Source organism: Acomys minous, assembly GCF_964271855.1.
Source record: "Acomys minous genome assembly, chromosome: 14".
Lineage (NCBI taxonomy): Eukaryota > Metazoa > Chordata > Mammalia > Rodentia > Muridae > Acomys > Acomys minous.
The window spans coordinates 78321746-78345008 of record NC_140496.1 but is presented as its reverse complement, the minus strand read 5'-3'; the positions used below and the strand labels follow the sequence as shown (position 1 = coordinate 78345008).

At 47.6% G+C, this 23263-nt stretch overlaps 1 protein-coding gene and 1 long non-coding RNA gene across 6 annotated transcripts in view; one reads left to right on the top strand and one right to left on the bottom strand.

Annotated features, from left to right (window-relative positions):
- The window catches only part of BCAR3 (BCAR3 adaptor protein, NSP family member), a 239727-nt gene that overhangs the window by 46123 nt on the left and 170341 nt on the right, over window positions 1-23263 (bottom strand). The gene's annotated exons all lie outside the window — the stretch shown is intronic.
- On the top strand, window positions 54-13034 carry LOC311583890. Of its 2 annotated transcripts, XR_014774706.1 has the most exons (4): window positions 54-683; window positions 808-1673; window positions 2403-3462; window positions 10914-13034. It is a non-coding gene; the product is annotated as an uncharacterized lncRNA (long non-coding RNA). The 2 variants fall into 2 exon arrangements; XR_014774707.1 differs by lacking the exon at window positions 10914-13034 and having other exon boundaries at window positions 808-1476; window positions 1573-2437.

Sequence of the window (23263 nt, the reverse complement as noted above, 5' to 3'; positions counted from 1 at the left end):
CCCCCTCTGGGCAGCCTTCCCTTTCCAGGGCTGGAACACACCACAGCAATCTGCTCCTAGCGGCCTTGTTTGCTTCTCACCCCACCCCCACCCCCCGCAGCCCTTCGGGCTTTTTTAGAAGCAGGGCAAGTTGTACATATCACACCATCCTAGTGTGAGACAGAGGTTCCTTTGAGGGAAGGTGGCCCCGCTAGTGATCGGGTGGTGGCTTTCCCGGGGAGTAACCTTAGAAGTTCTAAGAAATCAGGCAGGAGGATCCTGGTCCCATGCCCACCTCCAGAGCTGTTTACTCTTAATTAGGATGCTCCTGGCAGGCAGCGTGCAGCTGATAACGCTGGCACGGTCCTCATTATTAGGAAAGCACTACTGCCTTTTGGTGTTTAATTAGCAAGTCTGTCAGCAAACACCCTGCAGGGCCTATGCCCTTCCCACCTGGCCGTGCAGCCCGCAGGAAGATGGGGACTGAGAAACTCCCTTCTGACCCAGCTGTTTGCTCTCCTCCCCGCAATCCCTTTAAGTCCTTCCCTTTAATTACTCAGCTTCACTTAATTGCCCTCCCTTCCGCAACAACAAGCCGTGCATTCAACACCACCAAGAAAGGTCTTTCTAGTAAGACTCAAGGCCTAGTAAGAGCCTCAGAACACCTTGAGGGGGACAGCAGTAAACTCCCTCATTCGTTCCAGGTACGGAAGATGGTCTGCTCTTCTGCTGTGTTTTCTTGTTTGGTTGGTTTGGTTTGCTTTGGTTTAAAATCAAGCCCAGGTTTTGGCCTCACAGCTCTTCCTTTCCTGCCATTCTGTGTATTAGGTTTCAGGGGCTCCAAGCCCCCTTCCAAGTCAGAATGTGTCCTGAAGCTTCCGGAAACTTCTTCACCCAGGCAGAAACTTGTACCAAGGGCGAACCTGAACCTTTTCATTCCAGAAGAGAACAACACCGGATGAAACACGAGAGAGGTATGAGAAATATCCAAGCGGGATTAGCGGCAAATCCTCTGAGGCCTCGGCCTTTGGCCTAGGTCAGAGCCGCCCATAAAAAAATGGGAACTTGTTTGCCCAGTGCCCAGCGAGCAGCTTCTGTATTTCATCAGGAAAAACAGAGAGCTACAGGCCTCACACACTCCGGAAGAGGTAGAGGTTCTGCCTAGGACATGGCTAGCATGCGCTCGCTCGGGGATCCGAAGGCTCTCCAGGGTGAGGAAGAGCCAGGGAAGCTGGCTCCACTTCTCCTTACACGAGATTCCGGTCCTCCCTCAGGCTTGTTCTGTTGGAGATAAGACTGACTGTTCTGGGAGCTCCTAGGCCCTGTAAGGCCCACCCAAACCATCAGATGGTTAGGTGAGCCTCAAACCAACTTCCGAGATGGCCGAACCCAGCGTTTGTCCAGTTGGTGGGTCAACGGGGTCCTTCAGGGTCCATATCTTGCACCCAAGAGGAAGCACTTTCCTTTGCTGTCACTTCCATCAGATGGGTTCAAAGGGTAAGTCTCCAGAGAACCTTTGTTGCGGTGACTCATCAGCCAGGCCAAGAGCCATCACCGAAGGGGCTCAGTTCACGGCCGTTATTCCCTTGGCAGGAAATGACAAGCTCCTTTGGGCTAAAAACCTCTCCAACCAGCTGGAAAAACATTCCCCAGGCCCAGGAAAAGGAGCACTCTCACTCCGGCACGGAAACTCAGTAAGACTGGACAACAAAACGCTTCTCGATTCTAGCCCTCATCGCCAGCAAAAGAGAGTGTATCCTTCACAACTATATATTATTGTGTGTCTGTGATGTTGTGGGTGGGGCATGTTTACATCATGGTGCGTGTGCACAGCTCAGAGGAGAACTCCGTGACGTTTGCTCTCTTCTTCCAGCTTTAAGCGGGTTCTGGGGATTAAATCTGGGACACTAAGCTTGCACGGCAAGCACCTTTACTGAACCATCTTGCCAGCTCTAGAAATGCATTCTTGAAAGCAAATATGCAAATTACACGGACATAAATTACATAGAATTATGTAGTCCAGTGGCCCTGAGTCAAGAAAATGGCATTCGGGTGACTGCAGAGTCACTGCTCTGTCACCTGAGGATTGTCCTACTTAAGAAATGTCTACAAAAATGGCCAAAGACTGTTCTATCAGGATTTAAGACCAGCTTGGTCTTATTTAGTAACTGTTTTCTGAACACATTTTGCTTTTGTTCCACACACACACAAAATAATTTCTGAAGCAGCATTAAAAAAAAGAAAACCTTATTTTTCTTCTAAAATGGCCAAGAAGAGACTAAAGTAATGTATTCTTGCAACTAAAGATGATAACTGCATAAGATTCCAAAGTGCCCTTCCCTGCCTGGTTATGCTTTGAAATGTCTCCTATCCACGCAGATCAATTCTCCCACATTCTCTTCACGACGATTCTTCTAGTCTAGTTGCAGAGAACCAGAGAACCAGAATGGTGCGTCATTCTGCAGAGAACAAAAGACCAGAGACTCCAGCTTTGGACTGCAGAACCCAGTTAACTGATCACATGGAAACCAAAATACAAGACTTTATAGAGCTGTGTAATTAAACCTGTCACTCGTGCGGGCACACCTGATGAAACCTGGAGAAGTCCTCACTGATGTCTATCCTGGTAAATGAAATTGAAAACAAATCCAGACTTAGGGTTTTCTAAACATCATGCCTTTCTGCAGATGGGGAGGGAGCCTCTAATAGCATCCCAGTACAAGGAAGGGGCCAGCGAGCAGGGCTCTGGGAAGGGTGGTCCTGGGATGCTTTGAAACACTTTTGTCGGGCCACCCAAGAGGCTTGCTTCTTTGTACCAAGGGAAACACATGGTAAGACATAGGGCCAAGCCAGGTAGTTGGTGTGGTCTCTTGCAGGAAATCCCCACTCCTCAGATCAAACACTGTCCCTACCCCTGTCCAAAACAGAAGTCTCAGCTGGCAAAGGGACATTTCCTCTCCCTCCACCAAACATAAAAAGGAGCTGCCCTTAATGCCAGCCTTCCCTTGAGTACCCCTACTAACTAACCTGCCCTCACAGTAACCATGGAAACCGGAGTGGCTTGCCAGCCATGTTCAACAGACATGTGCTTCCTGTTGGCAGCAGCCGTTGGCTCCAAGAAATGAGCAAGTGTGTGCAGAGTCTGCTTTCCCAAAGGGTCAGAGCCACCCCAAGTAGAAGTAGGCTCCCCCAGTATGACAGATGTTCTCTCTGATGGGGCATGGTGGCAGGAAGATGGATGCAGCTATTTCTCGTTCAGGACGTCAGGGGAAATACTACCTGTAGCCTCCAACCCTTTCCTGCCTCAAACCCAAGACATCAAGCGTATGTCATGGAGCTACTCTGGGTCTCTGTCAAGCAGTGCTGGGGTTCACTGTTGGTGATGGTGAACTTGAAGACAGGATCCAGGGCTGCTGCGAGGTCCAGCTAATGGCTGCCCAGAGCATCATTGTGATCAAAATAGCTGAGCTTTTCATGGGGATGGTAAGATTCTTCTGTCTGTCTGTCTGTCTGTCTCTCTCTCTCTCTCTGCTTCTCTGTCTCTCTGTCTCTCTCTCTCTCTGTCTCTCTCTCTCTTTCTGTCTCTGTCTCTCTCTTTCCGTCTCTCTCTCCTTTCTGTCTCTCTCTCTCTCTCTCTCTCTCTCTCTCTCTCTCTCTCTCTCTGTCTCTCTCTCTGTCTCTCTCTCTCTCTCTCTGTCTCTCTCTCTTTCTGTCTCTGTCTCTCTCTCTCTTTCTGTCTCTCCTTTCTGTCTCTGTCTCTCTCTCTCTCTGTCTCTCTCTCTCTGTCTCTCTCTGTCTCTCTCTGTCTCTCTGTCTCTCTCTCTCTCTCTCTCTCTCTCTCTCTCTCTCTCTCACACACACACACACACACACACACACACACACACACACACACACACACACACACACACACACCCCAACCACTGAAGTTCTCCCTCCCCTCCCAGCATCCCACCAATCCTTTCTGGCTTGTTTTTTGGTTTGTTTTTGGTTTCCACCAAGTCCTAGTGACCTGGCTTTTGGTGAACAAAGGCATCTTTAGTGAGCTATGGATTAAGGCCAAAGAAACCAGTTCTCTGCCTCAGATGTCCCTGAAAAGAGGGAAAGGGTAACTTGGCCTTGCAATGTGACACTCTCCTCAGAATCCGTACCCACTCCCACCGCCCCCCATGGCCCCACCCCTGGAACTGCTTGGCAAATGCCTGGGAAGTGGCAGCAGGATGAGGGACAGGTTCGGGGCAGCTCTGCTTCCCAAGATGCCTGGTCTGCACCTGCCTGGTTCTAAACAAACACGGTGGCCTCCAACTTCCAACTGTCCCAACGTGAGCATAGGCAGCCTTCACTCTGCATTTCACTCTCAAAACAGTAGTCAGTTAATTATGCAAGACACTGGGCATGCTCTTATAAAAATAGGCTTTGCTTTAGAGGACTTCCTCGTGCTGTAGGCTAACTAAATATTCAGGGTTAGGCTGTGCTAAGCTGAGACGCCTGGAAGGTCAAGGATATTATTAAGTTCCTTTTCGAGTTAGGACAGTTTAACCTTCTGGTCAGGTCCTTGGGCCATCACTCAGCCCTAAGCTGAGGAGCATCTGTAGGGCAGGAGAAGCTGATGTGATTTCTCAGGCACACCCTCACACAAAAAGCCACGGGGCCTGATGGGACACAGATGGTCTCAGATACCACCCAGAAAGGATAAGACTGGAGAAGAGGCCAAGATGTCTTCAGGCCAGACAGAGCAGCTAAGGCTGTTGAAAATAGCCCAGCATATTACCCTCTGTGCAAATGACAGTCTGTCCTTGCTCCAAACAGGAATGCCAGCTGGATGCGGTGGGCAGAGAGCAGGCAGTGCTGTGGAGGTCTCTGTTGCTCTGGGTCCACAAGCACCTCCTGTGCCCTGGTGGATGCAGGGCCTCTAGAAGCAGGCTCTGCACTGGGACAGACACAGACACTCAGGCATCTGCATCTCAGGTTGACAGTTTCCTCCAGATTCCTCAGGGGGGATGAAGGAAGATGGCCATTAAACGGTCTCTTTCAGGAAATGTATTGATCTGCCCAACACAAAGAGACCAAGTACCATCTTCCCAAATAGATTTCTTTCTATTGCACGCCAGGTCCCTGCCCCTCCCCGCAACGAGTTTATGATTCTCCAAATAGCTATTAAAGTTGCATAACTGAGTAATGTGAAGCGATGGGCAGGCAGCCTTGAGTTTTCTTTCTTGCTGTGATCTTGTATAATCCTACCCCATATATCACCCCATCGCAAAGACCTATTATTTCCTGGTGTCTGCTCAGAAACGCTTCATTTCACCCGCTTCTGTTTCTATACTGTGGCGTTAAGGTAAAATAAAAAGAATGTGCACATGCAGGTGGTGTAACTCACTTAGCAAAGTATTTTCTTTCTTTTTTTTTTTTAAGATTTATTTATTGTTATGTATACAGTGCTCTGCCTGCACCTGACATCAGAGCCGATTATAGATGGTTGTGAGCCACCATGTGTTGCTGGGAATTGAACTCAGGACCTCTGGAAGATAAGTAAGTGCCCTTAACCTCTGAGCCATCGCTCGAGCCCCAGCAAAGTATTTGCTTAGCACAAATGAAGAGCAGAATTCCATCCCCCAGCACCGCATAAATTGGATGTGGTGGTGCACTCCTACACTCCCAACAAAACAAAAGCAGAAGTAGGAATAGTAGGGTAGCATAGGATGTATCAACTTCTCAAACCGTAGCCTCTGGGAATCTGGCAGTCTTGAGCATCCCTTAGTAGAAAGCCATGGTCCATCTTCCCAGGCGAAGAGGCGGATTTGATGCTTGACATAACTTTTCCGGGGGCTCCTGTATATCCCCTGTAAGCCCCTGGGGAGTCTAACCCACCCAAGGTGGCTCACCACTTACTTTGCCAGGATACCTCCCCTTGCACACTGACCGTGCAGACATCACACTCAGAGCAAAGTGTGTTTCTGTCATCTCCACTTCTGGGCTTTCTCTGCTGCGCACATCACCTTGTTCTTTAATAAGTGTGAACAACATGAATAGCTGACAATGGGCAAAGACTATCAAAGTGGCACAGAGGCCCCTCTGTGTGAAGCAGCTTTCAGGGAGTGCCCCACCCCCACCAGGAGGAGCTGAGATCCTTCCCACTTTACAGGCCCTTCTGTACATTGGCACCTTGACACTGGGCTGTGAGACAGACATCGATATGGCTCTAAAGAGGCTCTGAACACACTCCGGGCTAGAGAATGCAGCGCCAATAGCTAGCCGAGTGATCTTGGGAGATTATTTCACCTCTCAAAACCTCAGCATGCACCCCCAAACTTACCAGGTGATCCTAGGCATCAAATGAGATAACAATACACAGCCTGTCCCCCAACACATGGAAGGTATGGTCAGCAAATGTGAGCTGCTTTTCCTCTTTAAAGAAAGGCACAAGAAAACGCCCTCTACCGCCTACTCTCAGAGGCAGACCTGAGTCCTCAGAGAAGATAGGTAAGGTCACTGCCTGGCTGCTGCTGGTGCTGGGGACCCTTCTGAAAATTGTAAACTGGGAATAAAGAGGAGATGGTCAAGAATACATAGCCTTAAAAGTATACTTTAATCCTCAAGTTTAGAACCTGAAAATCAAAATTACACGAGGATCTTGATCACCCTTGCTCAGGCCTCTCAGATAGTCTCCTGGATCTTTGTCATTTGATGGGCTGTTTGTGGAAACAGGCAGGAAATATATACACAGCATCTACCTCCATACACACACACACACACACACACACACACACACACACACACACACACACACACACACACCAGGGCCCATCTACTACTTCTAAGCTCTAAACAGGACACCCCTGTCCCAGCAAATCTTACTGAGCACCTACGGACAATCCTCCTGGGACCTGGGTGGTACCTCCACCCCTTTTATTGTCCCTGTAATATTCTGGCCACAGAATTATTCTTCAGTCTACCGTTCTGACCTGCTGCCCTGCCAATCTCACTCCATCAACACCTCCGTGCTGGGTGGCTGTTGCCATGACAACAGATCTTTGGCTTCTACTTAGATTCCCGGGAGAACCAACTCCCAAGTGCCTAATTTCTTCATACTGCTCTGGTCCATATTACTGGGTTGTCTGATATCAATTATTTCTAGAACCATGCTGGGTCTAGCCCCATGATGGCTGTGTCCCCGCCCACCCCACCCTTCTTTATACTGCCTGTCTGTATCCCTGAGAAGCTATCCTCTGCCTCCACCCCTTCCGCTTAAGCCTGTGACAGCAGGAATCCTCCAGTCACAGGGAATTCCTCCTATGCCATCCCACTCCACCACCGCCTACAGAGGCTACCGAATGCTGAAAGGACCAACTGGCCGTCAAGGAATGTAAGACTGCTGGAGTAAGGGGCAGGCAGGCACCAGGTAAGACTGCACTCACTCCAACCATGACAGAACACAGTCTAATGAATCCTTTCTCACTACATTTTAGCCACCTGAAAGAAACACTTCCGTGGGAAAACGGCCTTGTGTCATGTCATGTTAGCAATATCCTGAGTATTATCATCTGATGAATACAATCCCTGATCCTGCATCATTCTGCCAAAATAGCTCTAAGAATCAGTCTGGATTAGGAGTTTTTAACTGTGTGTGTGTGTGTGTGTGTGTGTGTGTGTGTGTGTGTGTGTGTGTGTGTGTGAGAGAGAGAGAGAGAGAGAGAGAGAGAGAGAGAGAGAGAGAGAGAGGTATGGTTCCTGTGATCCCTACAAACTACTGGGGGATGATCTGCTCATCAGAGAAATGGGTTATGCTGATTCTCAATCCTCAGACACTTAGTGACCTAGAAGTCCCCACTGATTGTTTTTTCACTTAAAAAAGCAATTTTGTTTATCTATTCATTTATTTGCTTAGTTAGTATGTGTGAGAGTATGTGAGTATGAGAGATTGAGAGAGAGAGAGAGAGAGAGAGAGAGAGAGAGAGAGAGAAAGAGAGAGAGAAGTGTGGGTGGGTGTGCTGTACATGCATATAGAAATCTTTTCTCTTCTTCACCTTATGGACCCTGGGGATCAACCTTAAGCCATCAGGCCTGATGGCAGGTGCCTTTGCCTGCTGGGCCACGTCACGGGCCTGAGATGCAGAAAGACTTTCACTAGCCAGTAGGAAGGATGTGAACAAAATATCCTAGTGGTCATGAACGTGACTGAGGATATAAACCACTTGTCTGGTTACCATGGACACAGTTTGGCTTGGCAGGGCTGTGACAGGTAAGAAGATGATCTAGGCAAGCAGTATCGAGGCCCCCTTATGGCTGTGAAGTAGATTTCCTGCTTTCCCTCCTCCGGCGGAAGGGCCTTGCTGCCTATCACAGTAAATATGGAAAATATACAAGTCTGATCTCAGTGACCCATTGGCAGCCACGCATGTGGGGAGCTTATGTAGGAAGTTGTTGACATCTTTCTACCTCATTTCCTAGTGAGGTTCCCAGGAGACAGTATTTCTACAGAGAATTCTACCCGTGTCTCATTTAACACACCAGGAGACCAGCATCATTATCGCCATTCTGTGAGGGCCAACCAGCAGGTCTTAGAGTCAATAATAAAAGCAAGCCAGAACCTGCTTCATCTGATGTGCTAATGGAAGCCCATCACACCCATCTGCCAGGACAGTCTAATCGGAAGCAACTCCAGAAGGCAGACCTCCCTTCATCCAGCGACAGTCAGTCCTGCAGCACAGGCTGAGGGCTCGTCTGGAACGTCAGGGATGCTGGGCAGCATATAACTGACAGGAAAGTGCAGTGCATTGACCGAGGATGCTGAGATCAGAATCTCAGGACCAGGAGGCAGCAGAACCTCAGGGGTGGAGTGAAGGCCAGGAACACCTCTGTGTATAGAGATACAGCCTGCGCCCTTGATGGCAAAAGGCCAGATCTGAACGCTCCCTGCAAGACACTGAATTGATCGGCGGCCTTACTTCCTTGTTTGCTGCCAAGCCCAAGATCTTCAGAAGTAACATCTAGAAGGTCAATGTTTTCTTTACTCGGTGCCTAGGGTGGGGACCATGGATTGTTCTTGCCCATGTTCAAAGGCTAGTTCAGTACCTCCAACCCCGCACCCAGTCCCTGTGCACCTGAAGTGTTCCTTCCCACACAGGTGGGAGGGCCGGATGGCGGAAGGGGGTGAGCAGCAGGAACTGACCTAGATAATTCTCTGGAACACCGTGTCTTAGGGTTGGGTCACTGGTGGTAACAGATGTGGGACTCTTTCCAAGGACACACGCCAGACAACAAAGTGATGCTCGGTTCTCACAAAGGTCCCACGTCTACTTCTCTGCAATAGTGGCCACCATGAAAGGGAGGCAGTGGGTATCCAGCCCATAATTAAACCCAAAGCGAATGAAACTACAGAAGGCTGTGTACAGGTCTTAAGAACACAAAAGCAGAAGGACGAGGCATTTCCGCAAACTTTAGCCGCCACGTGTCAACACATTATATGTGTATCCCAAGGAGACAGAGAGAATTAGAAAAATAGCCTACTATGATCCTAAACATTTATGAGGAAATATGTAAATAGCAGATGGTGATGTTGAAAATATGATCATAACAAATTCAAGAGACTAGTGAAAACGAGGCAGTTTTTAATATATGATTCTACAGAAAAAGGGGACACATCAATCAGAGATAGGGCACGGATGGCTGGCGTGCTGATTTGGCATAAGACAGCATTTTCAAATGTTCCCCGGCTGTGAGAACTTCCTGTCCCTTCTCCCATTGGCTGGACTGATAAGTTGGGGCTTGAGCCTGCTTTTTCTGATGGGGGTTCAGTCACTTAGCAGACTTCCTGGAACCTTCCAAGTCTCAGAGTTCTGAGACAAGCAGGTGGCAGCCTCAGAGGGGTGGAGGTGTGTGTCTACTGCCTCCTGCTTATCCGCGACTGATGAACTCTAAGCACACCTCAGGTCAAAGGTGGACCTAACCATCAAATTCTGACAGTGGCTCTCATAGCTCAAAGCTTGTGATATTTACCCTAGCGATGGATGTGTAAACCAGTCAGAATATTGGACACTAAGCTGTCCCAGAGTGGACATATGACCTGCCTGAGGAGGCTAAGCTTTCACTGTGTGATCCGTGCCCAAAGCTGGTCTAGAAAACACATCTACTACACTGAGAGAGGCAGACTCAGGAGACATCCCCAGGGTGTTTTCCTTACCAGACTGTTCCACCCAGGCCCTTCGCGATAGCACGTTCTCTCTCTCTCTCTCTCTCTCTCTCTCTCTCTCTCTCTCTCTCTCTCTCTCTTCTTGGATGTGTTGTGACCAACTGCCTCAAGTTCTTGCCTAGACTTCCTGGAAGCAGCAGACTATAAACCGGAACCATAAAGCCAAACAAAACCTTTACTTCAACAGCAGAAATGAAACTAAGGCGGAACCGGTTCTCACATTGACGCAAATAAGCATCTTGCTCCCTTAGTTGCCAACAACCTGGTATCTCAAACTGGGAGGAGGCGGGCGAGGCAGAAGGCTTGAATTCCCAGCCCACAGTGCTCAGGTCCAGCCTACTTCACTAAAGACCACGGGGACACAGAAGGGAGGGGGAGTCCCTGCAGGATGGCTTTAGCCAAGCACACAGACCCCCCCTCTCCTAACACAGCCACCTGGGCCTGGGAAAAACCAGAGGCCAGCTGGAGCCTGGGGGCACAGGAAGCAGTCCATCAGCTTTGGCGCTTCTTCGGCACAGAGAGCTCTTTGGAGAGGGTGAATGGAGGCTTTATGTAGTAAGTTCTCATCCACAAGCTAATAAATATGTGCAGTGGCCTCTCGGACCAGGTTCCTGCAGCCTGGACACTGAGGTCATTCAAGAAACAATTAGATGCCATCTGGAGAGAGCTGGGAAATTGCCTCAGAGGGCCAAACAGTATGTTTTCATTCTCAGGGTCTGACACATCGTTATCTCATTCACAGAGAGGAGAGGATGGAGGCTGGCCAGCTCATCTACCCCCGAGAGAGCACAGAGCGAGCAAGCGCGCTCGGGCAACTGATGACAACTTAAGGACTGGGGACCACTGCGTGTTTCCAGCTTGCTAAACTCCACTAAATCCACCCCCCTGAGTGAATGTAGCCTTTTACTCCAAGCGTAACGTCTTTGCTGTGAATCGGGCCTTGGCCTCAACTAAATTTGGGTCTTCACAGCTTTAATATAAAGTAATTAGAGAATAGCAACTGTTTCCGGCCCAGCTCTTCACAGTAAACAGTGATTAATGACTCAGCTGTGTCCAACAGTTCGGAGTCACACAGGGCACACAGTTCGCCCCATTGTAAGGAGCAGGCCCTTGGCAGAGACCTTCCTCTTACTTTTAAATACAAGTTTAATCTCTTCTCTCTATTAATAATCAGTCTTTAAATACAGATGCCGCTCTTAGTTAAGGCTGAGATGGAGAGGGCGCAGTGTACTTAGATAAACAGTAAAAGGCTATTTATTTGCAGCCTTAGTATTTCTACAGTTCTTAAATGCCAGGATATCCCCTAGTCCAAGGTCCAAGAGACCAAAACTTCTTTTCACAATACTGCCGAGGACTTCTTCGCCTGTTACACTGAGTCAACAGTCACACTGATGGGGCAAAAGCTATGCAGCTTCCTTAAGAGGACGTGAGGCAGAGGCACCAGCTGTCCCGATCCCGTCTCCACTCCTGACCGTCCCAGGTCCACACTGTGTAAGAAAACAGAGGCAGTTCCAACCTAAGACACTACCCTCTCCTTACTGAGATAAGGCTCAGGGTATATGGTACAGTGGCTGCCTGGGACGAGCACACCTGTGGCCTGCATCGCCGATGAAGGGCTGCGCTATCGTGCAATGCCACGGTCTAGCTAACAAACTACAGGTGTTCTCACTTGAGCGTTTAACTAGCAGACATCTTCTGGGGGTTGAGTGTGTGGGGCTGAACAAAGTGCTCTGTTTCTTCAAGGAAATCAACTAATAGTATCTGTGAGCTGTCACGCGAGCACTGGGGTTTTGAAGGACTTAGAGTGAGCACCAAGCGGTTCAGAGCTTGCCCACGTGTGAATGACTTTTCTGGGAAGAGTATTGAGGATTATCAGCTAAGGCATCCTGTTAGGATACAGTGAGAGATGTGGAGATCTGCCTGACTCCATGACCAAGGGCCTTCAACTATCCAGCGCGTGGCAGCACCACTCACTCAAACTGACAGACAGACAGATGGACAGATCTTAAAGGAACAGAGTAGTACCAGGGTTCATGGGTGAGGCTTCAGAGTCCATGGCCCAGTCAGCCTCCCAGGCAGGGCAACCTCCCAGGTCTAGGCTGGCATCAGCAGGCATCTGTAATTCTCTGACGACAGTGTACTTCGGCCCTTTTGAACCACACACCGAAGTGGGGTTGGGTTTCTTCAGCAGCTAGATACTAAAGACATTTGTGAAACATAGCACAAAGCCATTCCTACCACTAAATGCGAATTGTTTCATTAAAAATATGCACTTTATGTTTGTGCATAATAGGCTTATTGTTCATTTCAAATGAATACACTAAGTAAACATAAAATGTCATAAAATAAAATGAAAACATTTAAAACTCCCACCCTGCCCCCCCCCCAAAAAAAAGCAACAGTGCATGGTGAGGTGGCCCATGCCTGTAATCCCAGCACTTGGGAGGCAGAGGTAGGAAGATGGCTGTGAGTTCGAAGCCAGCCTGGTCTGCAAAGTGAGTTCAGGACAGCTAAGGCTACACAGAGAAACCTTGTCTCAAAAATAAATACTTAAATAAACAAACAAACAAATAAATAAAATAATAAAATAAAATAAAAATTCCTGTGTTGTTGGCTGGGGAGATACCACCCTCTGTGTTAACCCCAGAAACCATGTAAAAGCTGGGCATACATGGGCCTGCTTGTAATCCTAGAGATAGAAGTCCCGGGGGCAAGGTGGCTAACCAGACTAGCCAAAATGGGTCACCAAGAGACCCTGCCTCAACATATAAGGTGAAGGGAAATCTAGGAAGACATTCAACATTTACCTTAGCCTCCACAAGTGTACACACGTGGGGGCACACACACACACACACATACACACACACACACACACACACACACACACACACACAAATAACTTCTCCATTTTAATTTCCAATACAATGAGTATAACTCATATAACTAAAGGATTTTTAAAAATGATTCTCAACAATTTTTAACAAGGTGAAAGAGTCTTGACACTAGAGTTTCTCTAATATATTTACACTGTTTGTTTTTGACAATTTAAATCAACCCACAAGTTCTCAGTATATTTATGGAGTGAATGATGGTATAAAAAAGGGAATGTTAGGCCGGGCGGTGATGACACACGCCTTTAATCCCAGCACTCAGGAGGCAGAGGCAGGCGGATCGCTGTGAGTCTGAGGCCAGCCTGGTCTACAAAGCTACTCCAGGATAGCCAGGCTGCACAGAGAGACCCTGTCTCGAAAAACCAAAAAAAAAAAAAAAAAAAAAGGAATGTTGGGGATACACACATTTAATCCTAGCACTGGGGAGGCAAAGGCAGGTGGATCTCTGTGAGTTCGAGGCCAACCTGGTCTACAGAGTGCATCCCAGGACAGCCAGGCCTACACAGAGAAACCCTGTCTCAAAAAAACAAAAGGGGGAGGGGTGAGAAGGGAGGGCAGTGTCTTAATTTTTATATGTAAGTATTTTAAAGTACTACTAGATAAAATATGTTAACTGAGAAAAGTGTGAAAAACAAAAAGTAAAACAAAGCAAAAACATCTCTTTAATTTCCAGGAGAATTTATTTTGCCCCATATGTTATTTAAACTTAGCCGTTGATTTTTGCCTTTTTAAAAAGATTTATTTTTACTTCTGCATATGTATGGCTGCGTGTGAGTGTGTGTGTTGGGGGCACAGGGTGTCCATGGATGTCAGAAGAGGCCATCAGAGGAACTGGAGTGACAGGCAATTGTGAGCCAGGAAATCTAGCTCTACCTTCTTATTACTTTGACCATTTCTCCCTCCTCCCCAAGTCTCCTGCTATCTCTGGAAGGTCCAAACTCCCAACCCATCATCTGAACGCTCGAATGGCCTCCCACCTGCCATTTCTTTCCCCTTCTGTCCACTAGCAGCGAGGAGTCCAGCGTGAACCTCAGACAGCTTCCAGATGCCTTCTGCACAAACTCTAGCCTTTGCTCTGGCACACAGGCCCCACGAGACCTGCCCCTGCCCCACCCTCTCCTGTCAGGGGCTAGACTCCAGCAGCAGCCGAGCCTGTGGCTCTCAGCAGTCCCGATGCCCCCCCCCCCCACTGTTTCTCTACAGCAGAGGGATGCTCTTACTTCCCAGCAAACCTCACTAGTTCCTTTTTCCCTTTGACCTCCACTGTCTGGCCTTTCCACTCTGAAGGCGCATTCTCTGCCCAGCTCCTTTACCCCAACCTCTTCCAGCTCCCTTCCCGGAGAAGCCTTTTCTTCCTTAGCACAAAACTCAGTCTAACACAACTGACTTGGTTGTCTTTCTTATTGTCATCTGTCTGCCACCTCCAGAATAGGAGGTCCAGGACTTTGTGCAGGCTTGTATCTTCTGCCCTCAGAAAGCTGACCAGTGGCAGCGCATGAGACATTCTATGAAATAACTGCAAAGATGTTTTAAACAAGAGGTGCCTGGAAAAGCCCAAACGTCATCATGACATTTTCTTATAAAGAAATTCAGGTTGGGTATCTGTTAACTGAAATACTTAAGTTTTTCAGATTTCAAACATATATATATATATATATATATATATATATATATATATATATATATATATAATCTGTACACACAAACACAAGTACATATGGAGAGAGAAAAAAAGAGAGGAAGAGATAGATCTTGGGAGTAGACCAAAGTCTAAACATAAAATTAATTTATGTTCCAAGTATACTTTATATGCATGTCTGAAGATAATTTATGCACTATTTTAATAATTTTGTTCATGAGACAAAGTTACATGGCACGGAAGCTCTTAGTTGTGGCTTCAAGTTGATGCTCAGAAATGTTACAGGCTATGGAAGATGCTAGATTTCTATATTCAGACCAAAAGGAGATGAGTTCGTGTGCTTAACTCACAGAATAGTGTATAACCAACAAAGCAAGCCGCAAGCAACCATTTGATGATATAGTACTTTGACAATAAGTAGATACAAGTCCTTCTGTGTGAGCATCTTCTCAGAATGCCCCAAGAACACTGTTTCCTCAGCTTTCCCGACTCAAGGAACATGGGGTAACCGTGGCTTCCCTAAGCTCCCGCGACTCTCTCCTGCCTCAGTCAGCCTGCGCACGCGCACTGTCCACAGGGGCCGAGTCTTCCCTAACAGTCTTCAAAGTACTGATTTCTGCCTCGCAAAGACCAGCATCCTTCCTGACAAAATAGCAGTTTTATCATCCGTCAGATCACAGCATAAATGCAAGTCCTTCCAAGGAAACTTTAATGTGGGGTAAAACTTCAGGCCCAAACCCAATCCTCTCCACACAAACAAGAGCAGACAATACTTTAAATAACAGAAGGCCTTTATAACCTCACACTGCCTTGCATGAAGTCAACTCTAGCCTCTTGCTCCTGTATGCATTCTAAACACAACCCTTCTTTTTTAAGCTGAACTATGTTACATTTCATTATCAAAAGCTCCCATGTTTAGAAACAGCTATAGACAAATGCTGTGCTGTTATGACATGTAGTGGCCACAAGAGGGCAGAGTTTAATAGCAAACAACTCCAGGGCCAGCCTGGCCTTGGAGGCATCTAAGTGCCTAAGTAGATAGGACTAAGCCACAGAAAATGACAGAACCACATCTCTAAAAATTTAGGACACTTCTTCCTAAATATAAAAGAATGTGTGGCATCAAAAAGTGACCCCAGTTTTCATCTTGAATAATGGCTTAGCAGAAGGCAGAGACCCTGGTTACACTTAGGAACCTCTCAACGATCGTGAAAGAGACACACTAGAGGCATCCTGGAGAATTCTTACAGACACAAGTCCTACTTGCATTGGAGAACATAATGATCTTTGGAACGTTGGGCTTAGGGGCACACACCTGTAATCCCAGCCTGTGAGAAAGCTGAGGCAGGAGGATAATGGATTCGCGCAGCCTAGGCTACGTGGTAAGGCTCTGCTTCAATCTTCATTTAGATGCACCTTGTATCTGGTTGCATGTCACGCAGGCACCAAACAAGCAGGGTCCCCTAGCTTCAGAGCTGAGCTGCTGTTTAAAGTCCAACACTGAGGGACAAGTACTTACATGGTGACCCAAGAGTGGCCCTCAAGTTGCTTTCAGAAGCCGGGGAGGTCCAAGGCTACTTTGTACTTATGGGATGCCAATCACAACCTAGATTCTGCACTAAGAAATACACACACACACACACACACACACACACACACACACACACACAGAGATATATATATACTTTAGCCCTTAGATTCTTCCATTTACTGTCAAGAAAACCTTCTCCTGAGAACTTCAGGAAATGGCTAGAAGGAACCAGTTTGGTGCGTGTATTTGCTTACCAGCATGCTTATGACCAATAAGCACAAACTGTGTGGCTCTAAAATAAAGCTGGGTGCATGCTTGTAATACCAACAAACACTCAGGAGCGGAAGGAGAAAGATCTCTACAAGTTCGAGGCCAGCCTCAGCTACATACTGAATTTAAAGCCAGCCTTGGGGACACAGCAAAGCCCTGCTTCAAAAAAAAAAAAAAACAAAAAAACAAAAAAACAACAACAACAACAAAAAAAAACCTCTTGCACAGTTTCTAGATATCAAAAGGGAACACAAGAGCAGTGCTTGCTCAGAGAACAGTACGGCCTCTTCACTGCAGCCTGCCTTTCCACCTCCTTTGCACCCCCCAGGGAAGAGTACAAATGCAGGCCCTCACTACCTCAAAGGCTATGGTCCTGCATTTGGGGCGGCAGCAGGGGCCAGCAAATCCCAAGTACAGTGGTGGCTTCTCTGCACTGGGAAAACCATCTTCTTGATCACTGCCCACGCCCTACTGGGTCAGTACTCCACTGTAGTTTTGAGACAGGGTCTCTCTCTGAACCTGGAGCTCACTGATTTGGTTAAGCTGCCTAGCCATCGAGTTCCAGGGGTCGGCCTGTCCTGCTTCCCCAGTGCTGAGTGCTGCTGGGCTCATGTGCTGCTGTACCCATTTTAAGCGATGCTAGGGGTCCAACCTCAGCTTTTCAGTCTCGCTTAACAAGTACTTACTTTACTGATTGAGCCATCGCTCCAGCTCGTACATCATCATCTTAATTTAGTCAATTGATCCATGAGATATTTCCAATAAGGTTTCTGAATAAGGTTCCTTTCACAAATACTGAGGTTAGAATTTCAATCTATCTTTTTTTTTAGAGGATCTTCTCTTGACTTGATTATATCTGCAAAACCTTACTTGTAATAGCTCAGATATTAGAAGCGACATCTTCAACATATATTGTTGGTTGACACAGTTCTAACCTACAATGGAATCGTAGTACGTGCTTCAAGCCACTCAGCTGTTTTGTCTCAGAACCCGATAGACCAAGGGAAAGGACGGGATGGTAAAGTTTAGAGACTAAGGAAGATGGCAGGCAGGACATGAGGCTAGAAGCACACAGGCGTCATGGGATTTGGGGGCCCATCAGTGGCTGATTCTAAATGAAGCCACAATTCCGATTCTTGCTTGCCTGTCAATTTTCTAGTGACTTCTCCTGTCCCGTGAAAGGAGGTTCTGGGGGTTCTCAATCTGTGGGTCACGAGGCCGACTACTACCTTTTCAGGGAGGTTGCATATCAGATACCCTTCATATCAGATACTTACGTTATGATTCATAACAGTAGCAAAATTACAGATGTGAAGTAGCAATGAAAACGATTTTATGGTTGGGGGGAGGGGTCACCATGGCATGAAGAGCTGTATTGGAGGGTCGCAGCGTCAGGAAGGTTGAGAACCCACTGCCCTGGGTAGTCTCAGAAAAGCCTCTGTAAGCCAGGGAGGGCTGCACCTGAGCTTCAAGGCTGAAGCTTGTAACATGGAACCCACATTTGCTTTCTTCTATTCACCAGGCAAACCTGACCCTCAGGCTATTCTGGCAGAGGAGTCTGACCTGTGGAATCATCTAGACAATCTCTAGTTAGAGCAGTCAGGCGTCAAGTGTCGGGATGCCCCCACACACCTCTTTACCCGGAGCTGACCGAATTGGCAAAGCGACGCTGCTCCCACAAAACGCATCTGAGTGCCACATGGGGTTGCGGTGGGGTTGCATTTGTGAGATCACAGGCCTTGCACAAGGACTCCCAGCTGAGCCGTGAGGCAAGATAAGGGTGAAGCCGGCGATATGAAGCTGCACAGTGGTAGAATTAGCATGATCTGACAGAATGTTCTGTTTGAAGCCGGCAATACATCATCAGAGAGGCAGAGGAGGAAGGGAGCAGGCGTACTCAGTCTGAGGCAGAGGTCAGTGTGCCTCCCTGTGAATTTTTCTGCTAGGCTATGCTGCCATACCACGAGAGCACAAAATTAGACACACAATACAGAGTGCAGGTCTGGCTGGGCCCCAGTGAAATAAGTATACACCAAAATGCGAATTTTGCCACTTTTTTTCAATTAAGGAGGAAAACCCCCCCCCACAAACCTTTAAACTATAAAGTCTATTTTTAGCCAAAGAAAAACGGAGGCAGGCCAGACTTGGTCTTGAGTGGCAACGTCCTTGCCCCTTGCTTTAAACATATCCTCAAGGGCTCATGGGTTGATTTATCATGGTGCTAACAAGGTTTCTGTGTGGGACTCTCCTTCCTTCTCAAAAAGTGACTGGCTTCTGGCAAGATCCCAGGCCCTCCTGTGAACCTGAACTGCCCCCCCTCCCCCCAGCTTTCTCTCCCGCACCTGATCATTCAAGACCTTCCAGGATCTGCCGACTTGCTTCATAAAATGGCTTCTAAATCTCCCTCTAAAAGGCCTGTGGCGACACCTGGCCAGCCTGTGCCCACTGCCTCTCTCTTAGGTAAGCATACTTCATGTCACTGTCCTTTCACCTGTCCCCTCTTGGCTAACATTGTGTATACACAGTAGAGACTCAGAAAACCTCTCCTGATTGAGCCTCCAGATGTAAAAGCTCTCTGAGGACCACTGCCTCCCTCTGCTGGGAGGTCAACCCTCACAGAAGCTGCCCATCGCAAACTGGAAACAACTTGTCCGCCTGAGGTGGCAGTCCCCAAAGGCCAAAAGAGGAGGCTTTCACTTCCTTTTAATGGCCAGGCTTATTAAGGCTAATTTGCATTCAGGAGGTGTCACCCGTTTTTAGTACCATTCTTTGTACTAAACTGACAAATGACCAGTTGGGTAATTATTTCTACCATCAAAGACTTTTTCCTCCTGTCATTCTCCCGAAGTTCCCTTTTAAAGATGCCCTCGCTTTTCCCTTTCAACCATGGACTCATTTTCTGTCACTACAGATGTGATTCTAGCTGGTAGACATTGAAAGATTTTTTAAAAGTGTTTTTTAAATTACGCGCATGTCTATGTCCGTGTGCATGCATGTGAGTGCAGGTGCCCATAGGAGGCCACGTGTGTCACAGCCCCTGAAGCTGGAGTTACAGGTTGTGAACCTCCCAACATGGCTGCTGGGAATTAGAAGGCCCCTATAAGAGCTGTGCACGCCCTTAATTACTGAGCCGTCTCCTCAGCCCTGCTGTAGCCTCTTGTGACTACCTTTTCACAAAGCATATTGTGCTTTCAATGCACTAGTGGTTTTGTGTGTGTGTCCGCTTCTCTCTCTAGCTGAAGAGGGTGCCGTTGTGTGGCTGCCCATAGTTTGTGCACAGCTGAAGCAGACATTTAGGTTGTTTTGCAATTTTTGTCAACGGTGAATAATGTCAAATAATGTCACGTAATACGTGTATACACAGAGACATTCTTCATACGGACATATATTTCGTGGTAAGTTCTTACTTTACTTTTTTTTTAAGTGGCCATGTTTCTGTAACCCTGAAGGATAACATTCTGCCCTATTCATCTGTCTTCCTACCCGGCTGCCCCAACGTTCTAAACCGTAGTAACACTAGACTTCCTAAGAATAGCGACAGAGCATGCGTTGGAGGCAGAGTAGGCGAAGTCCAGTGTAGGCCCGGAGTTAGCCTGGGCTGTTTCACGTTCACTGCTGGCACCCCCATCATCTGATCTGGTCCCACAGGGGACAGCGCGGGCTCCGCGGATGTGCACACTCAGGCAAAAAACCTGCAGAGCCAGCCAGTTGGGCCATTATCTGGTTCGTATAACTTGTTAAGGATCTCACGGAATGCACAGCGTGCCATTGTTTCTGTAAGTCCCTTTCATGACTTTGTGAGCTGGCTAATTCACAGCAGACTCGCCGGCTTTCCTGCGGGAAGAAAAGACTTTCCTCAAAGGCAGCTATTTAGCCGTGACCATGGCTGCAGCCGTGGTTGAGCACAAAAGGGGGGCTGAGGCCCCGCTGCCCCCCTCTTCCATCAAGGCCTCCCACAGCCAGGCTGCTCTAGTTCTTGGTGCTGGAATTCTCAGGATTATTTCTCTTTTCATCTGCTGGGTGACCTAAGGTATCCCAAGCAGACTGCGAGGAAATGGCCTCGCTGAGATCTGAGCCTTTGGCAGACTAATGTCTATAGGCTTAGAAGACCCTCTGGGAACAGGCATTAACTGCACAAAGGATGGCTCCCGGGGCTCCGGAGGGAGAAGTGGAAAGGCTCTGGTCCCCCATTCAGCACAATAGCCCCAGTCTTGCGACATTTTTTTTCTAACCTGCAAGGCAGGCTTGGAGGCTGCAAGTCTTATTAATGCTTACAAGTGGCCAACAAGAATCCACCAAGGCCGATGACTAGGAACCCAGCCAGGAAGCAAGGCTGCGCCCGTCCTGACACTTCCACAAGTGACCCCTGGCAAGCAGGCCTTCGTTTGCCGGCCACACTGTTCCGCGCACAGCCTGCCGGCCAGAAGACACTGGCTTCTTCATTGCTAACTCAAAATACAGGCAGTCCACGTTTTCTGCTCCACCAGGCTTTCTAATTTATCTTTCTTAAAGCTAGTTTATTCGAAGATGGAAGAAAATCTATCATAAACATTTGTCTTTGTTTTTTGTTTTTAGACACAGAGTTTCTCTGTGTAGCTTTGGCTGTCCTGGACTCACTTTGTACACCTAGGCCAGGCTGGCCTCAAACTCACAGTGACCTGCCTCCTCTGCCTCCCGAGTGCTGGGATTAAAGGCGTGCGCCACCATGCCCAGCAACACTTTTTTTTTTTCCCCTAGAAGAAAATCACCTAGCCTCGCTCTTGGCGATCACATTCCTCCTCAACTTTAAAACATGCCCAGAAAATGGATTTCACTAAAGTAGCAGTGAGCCATCTGTGTGAAGAAGCTAAAGAGAGTCTTCAGCGTAAAAGAAGAGAGCTGCGTCCAAGGCTCAGGGAACGTCCCTGAAGAGGAGGTGGAAAGCTTGCTAAGACCCAGAGGACCAGGGGGTCCACTGTGAGATTGCATGTCGCAGGAATGATGGGAATACTCACCCAGGTAATTCCACAATATAGCTGCCTAAACAAGACCCAACTAATGGTAATCTCAATCGACACACTAATGGGGAAGGAGGGGGAAATCTCAAGGGTCCCACGTTTAGACACAGAACTGCAGGCAACTAATAACTACTGAGAGAGGAAGAAATCGCCTCTCCCAGGGATGAACACCCTAATTGGTTTTCCAATACAAAGTGGTCAGCCCTAAAGCCATATGCACACAAGCCATGCTAAACAAGCCCACCAGGCTGTATTTGTATATTTATGCATATGTGTGTTGCAGTAATAATAAAAAAAGAAGCCATCAGTTTGAGAAGGCGTTTGGGGCAGGGATGGGAGGGGCTGGAAAGATGATAGGAAAGGCGGTGATGTAACATATTATTTAAAATTTTTAATTATAAAAAGGAAGATGCACTTAAAAAAAAACAGGAAACAGGATCTATTATAAGCCTATGGAATTTAGTGCAAGGAGTTGGACAGCTGTTGGAACTTAATAGAGCAGGCCCTGGGAAGCAGTGCAAAGGGTGATGAAAGAGTGAAAGTAAAAGCGAGTGTATAAAGGGACTACAAAGATGAAGCCCAGGGCTGTTGAGATGGCTCAGCAGCATGGGTGACTGCTGCCAAGCTCGACAGCCCAGGTTCCATCCCCAGGACCAGTGTGAAGGTGAAAACAGACTCCTGCAAGTTATCCTGATTTCCACGTACGTGTGTGTGTGTGTGTGTGTGTGTGTGTGTGTGTGTGTGTGTGTGTGCATGCGCACAAAAGAAATAAACAAAATATAAGTCACCTAGGGCAGGCAGGGATTTTCTAAAGCACAATATAATGGATTATAAACCAAATAGACATGCAAACCTCCAGGCTCCGTAAGGAGCAGAACCAACAGGTGGCCCATATCCACCAAGTCCTTGGTCCTAGTGTCTGAGGTACAGCTTGGGATGCTTCTTGTGGTCCAGACAAGACAGCAAGTTTATAATCAAGTGCGCTGGCAGAGCGTGCAGGCGGTGGCGCCAATCTATAATACAGGCTCTCGGGAGGCTGGGGTAAGAAGGTTACAAATACCAAGCTAGCCAGCCTGGGCTACATAGTGAGTTTGTGGCTAGCCTTAGTTAACTAACTGTTTCAAACAACAACTACAAACCATGATGACAATATAAAGAACTCCTACCTCTTGAAGAAGAAGAAGAAGAAGAAGGAGAAGGAGAAGGAGAAGGAGAAGGAGAAGGAGAAGGAGAAGAAGAAGAAGAGTCTTTCTCTGTTAGCATTGGGCTTCAGTCGGCTACCTGTGATGCCATTGCTTACCTGCCACTGGGGCGTGGCCCTGCCCAGGTCTATATAAAAGGACAAACTGACCTCGTGGTCCCTCTCTCCTCTCTACTCCCCCTTAGTCTCCCCCCCTTCTCTCTAGGGTACCCCTCCCCCCTTTCCTTCTCTCCCCATGCTCACTTAATAAACCTCATATAATACAATATCTGTTGCCTGGTACCCTATTATCTTCTTACTTTCTAATTTTTTAAAATCATAACACTCCTGATAGACATAGAGATCTCTAAAATGTTTAAGTTAGATAAACAAAAACCCTTCTCAGAGCTCTCATCTATGGGGAAGATGGGACCCATAGAGGAAGTGGCAAGTTGAAGGTCACATGATTAATTAAAGCCCAAATGTAGACCAAATTTCCCCTTGGTAGGGAAGACCCAAGGGATATAGAAGTCAGTTACCACTGGAAGAACAACATGCTAAATTATTACTAATGGTTTTAGTAT